The sequence below is a fragment of the Lithobates pipiens genome, unplaced genomic scaffold (genome assembly GCF_037356315.1).
Source record: "Lithobates pipiens isolate NorthernLeopardFrog02 unplaced genomic scaffold, aLitPip1_a1.2 Scaffold_19, whole genome shotgun sequence".
NCBI lineage: Eukaryota > Metazoa > Chordata > Amphibia > Anura > Ranidae > Lithobates > Lithobates pipiens.
In genome coordinates this window covers 510,921,266-510,930,354 of record NW_027507764.1, presented here as the reverse complement: position 1 = coordinate 510,930,354, position 9,089 = coordinate 510,921,266, and positions in this window count along the sequence as shown.

Here is a 9,089-nt window from a genome sequence, read left to right as displayed (position 1 = left end):
GAGGAGAATTGCCTTCCTTGCGTATAGTGTAGAATAAAACACAAATAGTTTTTTCCTCTGGGGGGCCTCCACATTGTCACAAATGCCCAGAAGCAGGGGGATAGGACGATTCGGAACGTTTAGCCTCCCTATAGAGTTGATATCCCTCAGAACCTCTTCCCAGAAGTCTCTTATTTTGGGACAGGTCCACACAGTGTGGAAGAAATCCGCTCCCTTGGAGCCGCATTTGGGGCAGTTAGTCTTCTTGTCTGGGTATATTTTGGCTAGGCGCACCAGGGAGTATAAGCGCGGTGCAGGAATTTCAATTGGGCGAGAGCAGACCACCAACCCCGGACCTGCCTAATAAAGCCAGTCTATTATAGATATTTGATAGCGTTCTGCTACAGTCTGGGGATCGTAGCTCAGCCTCCAGGTCTGACATCTGTAGGGTAATCTGGTCTGGGAATTGGGAACGGAAGGCATGTCGTAGCTGGAGGTACCTGAAGAACATTTGATTCGGGAGCCCCCTGTCACCTTTCAGAGTGTCAAAGGAAGCCAACTGGCCCTGGGACAGTATATCCCCCAGGGTCATGATCTCATATCTAGCCCAAGCCACGGGATCTGGAACAGAGCGGAAATGCAGGAGCTTTGGGTTACCCCACAGCGGCATCGCAGGAGACCATGTATTGCGTTCGCCAAATCTTCCACTCACTGTGTCCCACACTTTAAGGGTTGTTTTCATAGGGGTGGTTATCTTGGGGTTAGAACGGGGGCCTCTATGTAAGAGGTTTCTCAGTTTTGAGTAGGAGCCCAGCAGTGCAGCCTCAACCGTGGACGCCGGGTTAGCAGGTTCCTCCGGCAGCCACCACTTAAGTGTCACTAAAACCGCCGCCCAGTAATACTTCAGCAAGCACGGAAGTGCCAGACCCCTGAGCGTAACTGGGAGCTGTAGAGTGGTTTTCACTATCCTTGGGACCCTACCGTTCCAGATAAAGGAGACAATAATACCGTATAGTTTCCTAAAAAAGGCATTAGGTATGGGAACAGGTGTCTGTCTAAATAGATAGCTGAAGGCATTAGGTATGGGAACAGGTGTCTGTCTAAATAGATAGCTGAACCTAGGGAGGATGGACATCTTGACCAGGTTCACGTGGCCTACAAGGGTCAAAGGAAGGGACTTCCATGCCACACATCTCTGGACTACCTGGGACACCACCGGGGACAGGTTAAGGTCAATAAACCTACGGAGGTCCCTGTGTATCTCCACCCCCAGGTACCTGAACTGGGATACCCACTTGAGCTGTTCAGCTGTGGTGGCCGGGGCATTGCCCGAGTGGAGTGGGAATAGTATAGACTTTCCCCAGTTTATACATACTCCTGAGTACCGCCCATACCTAACTATGACCTCCAATGCCTGCTGTAGGGAAACGCCATCATCCTTGAGGTAAAGCAATGTGTCATCCGTGTGCAATGACACCTTTTCGTGGAGGGGGCCTATTTCTATGCCTTTAATTCGGGGAGTGAATCTAATAAGGATGGCCATGGGTTCTATCGCAAGTGCAAATAGCCCAGATGATAGCGGGCAGCCTTGTCTCGTTCCTCTGGTCAGGGGAAAAGGTGGGGATAGAATATTGCCTGTACGTACCCTGGCTGTCGGAGATCTGTACACAGCCTCAACCCAGGAGATGAAGACGGAACCAAAACCAAACCTGCGGAGGACCTCCCATAGATAGTTCCATTCAACAGAATCGAAAGCTTTTTCCGCATCCAGGGAGGCCACTACCGCAGCATCCTCGTCTCCACCCCGAGGCCAAGACCGCATACAGTCTCCTAAGATTGATATCTGTACCCTTTCTGGGCATAAAGCCCGACTGGTCCTCATGTATTAGGATGAGGATCACTTCATTAAGGCGCCTAGCAAGAACCTTGGTCAATATTTTGGCATCAGAGTTGAGGAGTGAGATAGGCCTATAGGATGAGCACAGTTGGGGGTCTTTCCCTGGCTTGGGGATTACCACAATTATGGCTTGTGCAAAGGATGGGGGGAGGACTCCCCCCCCCCTCAGTGTTTTAGAATACATGTTGAGCAGCCTTGGGGTCACCTCCTCCGCATACTGTTTGTAAAATTCGGGTGGGAAACCATCCGTACCCGGAGCCTTACCCGCCTGCAGGGACCTCATTGCCAACTGTGCCTCCTCCAGTGTGAACGGCTGGTCCAAAGCCTCCCTTGCAGCTGGGACAAGAGTCGGGAACTTCACTTCATCAAGGAGGCCCGATAACTCCCCATCAGAGTACTCCACCCTGGAGGAGTACAGTCCAGAATAGAAGTTGGCAAAGCAGCTATTTATGTCAATGGGGTCCGTCAGTATCGCGCCGTCAGCGGCCTGAATGCGAGCTATAGTGCAGGTCGGAGCTTGTTCTTTGGCTATCCATGCCAGGAGCCTACCTGTTTTTTCCCCTTGCTCGAATATTCGGTGGGTTTGGGCCAGCTGTGTTTTGCGTGCCTTAGCCACTATCAGCAGCATTACCTCCCTATATGCCACCCTCATGTCCTGCCCCGTTATAGGGTTGGCTGTAAGGGCATAATGGGATTCCAGTGAGTGGGCCCTAGCTTCCGCTTCCTCAACCGCAATCTGATCATTTTTGCATTCTCGAGCTATAGAGGAAAGATAACAGCCCCTAATAAAGGCCTTAAAGGCATCCCACTCAATCCCCGGTGAGGAAGTGCCAGCATTCAAAGTCCAGTATTGTTTAATTTTAATGGCCATTTCGACCTCCATAGTGGGATTGGTAATCCAAAATCTGGAAAGGCGCCACAATCGGTCAGTCGGGGGAGTCACCGTCTGTAAACCGCATAACATTGGGGAATGATCGGAGATACCCCTAGGAAGGATCTGTATCTCCCAAATCCTGGGTAGCAAGCTGACACCAGCAAACACAAGGTCTATAGGAGACAGTGTGTTACGTGAGTGAGAGTGGCAAGTGTAGGACCACTCCGTAGGGTATCGCCATCTCCATACATCCTCCAAACCAAACAACACCGCCCATCTAGAGAGTTCTGAGTCTGTAGTGGAGTCAGGTGTCAGTCTGTCCAGGGAGGGATTTGGGGCCATATTGAAATCCCCTGCCAGTAGGACATTATCCGTAGGGTACTTGGCCAAGATGGAGATAATAGTATGGAGAAGGGACATGTCGGCTGGCGGGGGCAGATATAGACCCACCACCATTTTAACCGTTTCTATGCATGCATGTACAATCACATACCTTCCCCCAGGGTCCAGCCTAACATCTAGAAGTTCAAAACTAAGTGCCCTGTGTATCAAGACACTGACCCCACGGGAATATCCTGAGTAAGTGGCATGGAAGTGTCGCTCCACCCAAGGACGTCTAAGGCTCAGGGTTTTGCCTCCCACCAGGTGCGTTTCCTGCAAAATACAGATATGAGGGTTGTATTTCCTAAGAAAATCAAACACAAGGGAACGCTTGATTTTATCATTCAGGCCCTGGACATTCCAGGAAATGATCTTCAATGGGGCCATAATAAGGAAGGGCAAAAATAAGTAACACGTAATTCAATGCAGGCTGGGCCCTGAGAGAGCGGCACCCACATCAAGTAAGTGGCAACGCACAGGCCGCCATACAAGCCCACCATAAAGCTTAAAGGCCATACACATAAATGACTGCAGCCCATATTCATCTACACATATCTGTCTGACATAGAAAATCCAAACATGAAGAAAACAAAAAAACCAACTAACTTCAAACACCCATCCCAACCCTCCCCACACCCTGCTAAACATTGCACTGGGTGTCTGTTTACCAAAACCTAAACAACCTTGTGATAGGAAAGTCTCCTATGGGGGCTGTGCGCTACACTCCGCACACACTAGGGACTTATTTCCCACCAGAACTTGGGAGAGGAGCAGGAGGCTCCGCATGTCCATTGTCCTGGACGTAACATTGTAATAAAGGGATCCATAGATAGGTGGTCCACGCCACCTAAAAGGATGTATCTTTCACTTAGTATACACTAAGGGCGTCTGCTTAGTTACAGTGTCCGGCAGGGGGGCAACCAATGCAGCCATCACGGGTTCCCTTACGGCAACAGTACCTTCCAAGGAGATCCATCAGCCCCCACGTGTCAACAGGGTACCCCAACGGGGCCCAGAAAGGTGAGTCTGCGTCCGGGCATAGGGCAGGAGGTGGCACAGGGGGGATAACCAGGGACACAGGCCAAGTGGACAACAGCTCCCGGCCCCAGCGACTCCAGGATTCTTTAGGGCCCGTATGTGTGTCCGGTCCCACAGCAGTAGGACAGTTCAGGCAGGGAGCGGGTGGATCAGAGGAAGAAAAAAGTAAGGGGGGGAAGCAAAGAGCCAGCATGTTTTCAGTCAATGTGCAGATGTTAAACGCAATCCAAAAAGCATAGCTGACCTCCCGTTCTAATGTTGGCGGTCTCAAGGTAGGGATTCAATCCAGCGAGAGGCCTCCTCCGGGGAAGTAAAAAAACTTAGTGGCTTCGCCATCCACCACCCACAAGCGGGCTGGAAACATCATATTGTATTTTAGGCCTTTACTGCGGAGCTGGGTTTTAACCTGGTCAAAGGTGCGCCTTTGTGTTTCCATCGAGTAGTCCGGGAACAGCATTACTTTAGCGTTGTAGTATCGTAGCTCCCCCACCTTCCTCGCCTCCCGCAGGATCAGGTCCTGGTCATGAAAGTTCAGTAGCCGAAAAATAAGGGTTCTCAGCTGTGATCCCGGAGGGCCCCTGACCGAAGGCATGCGGTGTGCCCATTCGATTGTGAAGTAGGGGGAGAAGGAAGCCTGCAGTAGGAGCTATCGTAGTAGTTGCTTGGTAAAAGTCACAGGGTCTCTCCCCTCGGCCCCCTCCGGTAGACCCACCAGGGGTAGGTTATTCCTCCGGTTCCTGTTCTCTTGATCCTCCGCGCGTGACTCCATAGCCTTCATTTTAACTTGCAGGGTATGACGGGAGTCGCCATGTGCCCTGAGCGTGTCCTCCGCATCCCCCACCCTCCGCATCGGACAGTGTGTCACGGTATTTGTCCATGTCCCGTCTAATCAGGCCTACCTCCATTTGCATATGCTCTATCTTCGCGGTCAGGGTAGTCTGGCAGCCCGATATGACTCCCGGGTATCCGTTTGGGACACCATGTTGAGGCAGTGTGGCTCACGCAGGCCTCGTGGAGACGGTGGGGTGTTGTGAGCCGACTTCCGCTTGCGCTGTGCTCCTGAGTTGCCCCTTCTCATGCCCGGAGACAAACAGGCACACACAGTCACCTTAGTTGCAAGTTAGATCCTATTTAGACGGATAATTGGGCTGTCCAGATGCGGAGCTCCGAGCACATACGTCCGTCTAGGTCGCCATCTTGACCATGCCCCATCAGGTCCGATTTTAGGTCCTTTGTGGTGCATTGGCAGCCATTCAAATAAATGGCGTGGCTTAACCCAACACATGGTAACATGCAGGGCTCAAGTCCTGTGGGAACGCATGGGAACAGAGTTCCTGTACTTTTTCCACAACAGGAACTCAGTTCCCATTAACATTCCCATTAGTCCTGCAAGACTTTGAAGTATGCATGCTGTGTGGCAGGTGCTACACCAGCAGCTGCCGACACAGCTCACAATAGCAAGCGCCGCACACCAGGGGTGGACTGACCATTCAGGCATTGCCAGTAGGGGGCCCCATGACAGCTTCCTCTTCGATCTACCTGTCAATCACAGCTAGCTGACGGGTAGATCAGGTCCCTGCTGCTAAGAGATTGTATTTAGTCAGACCTCTCGTGATGCGCTCCTCCCTGCTGGCCCCTCCTGATTTTCTGTCTCCTCATCCCCCACCCCCCCCCAGTCTCCTGCATACTTGCTCTGTGTGTCCCACTGAATCCCCCCTCCTCTATCTTCAGTGCCATATGATGAGAGAGCCCAGAGGAGGAGCACAGCTATTCTGCTCACAGGACATGCAGGGAGAGAGGTGAGCTGAGGGAGGAACATCAGTTTGGGGTGGTAAGCTGCACACAATACCTGGCAAAATTTAATGCCAGGAGGGAAGTTTATGTGGAAATAGCTTAGGTTGGAATAGCAGTGAGTGTGTGTTGGAGCCCTGCAGAGTTTGCAGCCCCCCAAGCTAACATACATCTCCTAAGCAGGAACACATCACTATCTCCCCAAGCATTCTGTCCAGATAATGTGCAGTTCAGTTATGACTTTTCCATTTAACCCTGTGTTATCCAAACTCTGTTCAATGAAAAGTGTAAAACTCACCACATAAACACTCTATATACAAAATAACATTCCCCAATAAAGATCAGAACATGATGTTCACATTTGCATGGAAGCACAACTGAATGAATGCTGATTATTCAGAGAATTACCATATTTATGTTTATTGAGGATTGTTTTTCTTTTATGTACTAACAGTTAAGCTTCATACACACAATACGAAAATTGGATGAAAAATACCACTTTTGAAGTGTTTGTGCATATGAGCGTATCATTTTTTTTTTTTTTTTTTTTGGTGGGGCAGTGGATCTTGGGTGTGAGTTCCCACACTTTTTTCCCCAGGACTTCACCCCTGGTAACATGCAACATAATGTGGATTAGCTCTCACAGGTATTTTAGCACAGCTATTTTAGCAGCTATTTGAAATCATTGATCACTCACTCTTATGGCTTATGAATATTGTCCTGACCAGACAGCAAGTCAGTGCGATGTCTTTTTGACACGTGTTAGGTTTTCAGCGAAATTATATTGTATTATCTATCATCAAGTTGTAAAAAAACAGCAGCTATTGTTTCCTCTATTATTATAATGTTTGCCTAATACCATAGTCCTAATGTTCATCAGACTAGGCTGGGGCCCTTAGTAGAAGTGAGTGAGAACACTTGGTAAATGCATGTAGAGCATCTGTGCAGCATTTGGGAAGCCTTGGGCAAACATGTTCAGAATAAATTCAAAGTGACTCTACAGCAATGATTTGTATACAGCATATCATATATCTCTTGGAGAGTCAACATCTACTTTGACACATTGGTTGGTGATTGGATTAAGGTGACTGAGTTATCCATATGGCTGTGAATGCTGGGGTATGTCCCTGGCACTCAATAGAATTGAGGAGTCAACTCAGAGGAATGGAAAACATCTTTAAAATTACAAAACAAGTCTAGTTCAATGTAATTAACTACTACTAGCTATACCATGACTTGGAATGGCAACATTTATCAGCAGTGGCATAGCAAAACTTAGGAGCCTTTGTCCACCGCCACCCTTTCCTCTCACTGGAACTTTGAACCAGAGGGCTGAACTAAAAAGAAAACCTACAGATCCCTGGATCAACACAAGCAATGTGGATGTTGGGATCTCTTGCCCTGTGTCTTTGCATTCTGACAGCAGGGACTCCACCTTTCCGCATCAGAAATCACTAATTAGCGATGGAGTCATTGGCTGTGAGCGCTGATCAAATGCTGGTTTTCCAGCATGACCGTTTGACAGAAGCCGGTCGTTAGATTACTAAGATGCGGCTCCTCTAGGTCGGTGAGCGGCTGTTGCAGCTGATGGGAGAGAGCGCCAACAACAGATAGACAATGGAAGTTCGTTGGTAACATCACAGCTTTGGGAATTCAGCCCCATGTCAAGCCAACCTTGACTGCTGCCCCCTATTCTCTGACAACCTCTGTCCACAAGACTGCTCCCTTTTGGTGTACTACCTTTGTTTGACAGTTCATCTGCCTGTCCTTGATTAAAGCCCCTTTCACATGGATTTTCCAATCGGGTCCACCTCTCAGTTTTTCAGTCAGACCTGATCAGAACCTCCATTATTCTCTATGGTGCATCGGATATCAGCGGTGTGTCACCCGCCGGCATTCGATCTGATCCCATCTGCTAAAAACAGATGGATGGGGATCTGTTTTCCCATCCATCCGGTGGATTGGATGACAGTTGAATGGAAATGGACTGCTCCTATAGAGAACAGAGAACAGGACTGTGTCCGCTGATGCAGAATGGACACGGATCTGTCATCCACCTGCTCAGTGTGGATCAGCGGAGAGATACCCTGTTGAGCCGGTGAATCCGCTGCCGGCATCTGTGAAAGGGGCCTTAGTCACACTTTATGTTAAGAATAACAACATGTACTGTTACAATGCCACTGAGAAAGCTCAAAATTTAGCGATGGGGCATGATCTGTAGTTGATGCCCTGGTTAGATAAATGGTTTCTACCCATACCCACCCTATCCTGCTGTAGGTGGTATAGAATGTCAGCTGTCAGAAGCAGAATGAAGCCAGGCTCAGAATTAAGGAAGCAATTAAATATGAATATAACCAACTAAGGCAGCCTTTCTCAAACTTTTCAACACTGAGGAACCCTTGAAATAATTCTTCAGTCTTAGAGGAACCCCTGATAAAAATGAAAAATCTATAACTCACGATACATTAGTGTGATGGTCAGTTGGAAGAATGCTCCTTACACTTGTGGTCATTGGGAAGAATTACCCCCTTACAGATAGTTAAAAAGATCAATGGTGTCAGTGGGAACTTATCTGAGAGGCAGAAATTGACCATTGTTCAAGAAATCTCTAGCAACTTCTGAAGGAACCCTACGGTTCCATGGAACCCTAGTTGAGAAACCCTGAACTAAGGTAACATAACGTAGGATTAGTACGTGTCCTTGAAAACGGAATTTTTTGTCTTTTGTTCTCCTTCGGAATGAAAGCTGTAATTCCTCTATGATCTATCATTGCTACATTTTAATTAAAATGTAGATAAAATTCTATCTAGGTGTAGTCAGATCTTTTTTTTTGATGATGTTATCATAATTGGCACATTGTGTGATTTTAGACCATTTAATCACAGTCTCTCACTGTATATCTACAAAGAGACACATTTATTACACCGTGACTGTTTAATAAATGTATTGAGAAACTTGTGTTTTTGATGTTTTCTTGATACACATGTGAAAGTAATCAGTGTATTGCAAATAATCCTATCTGCGTATATATATATATATATATATATATATATATATATATTATATACACACAGTATATATACAGTATCTCACAAAAGTGAGTACACCCCTCACATTTTTTCATGTGAC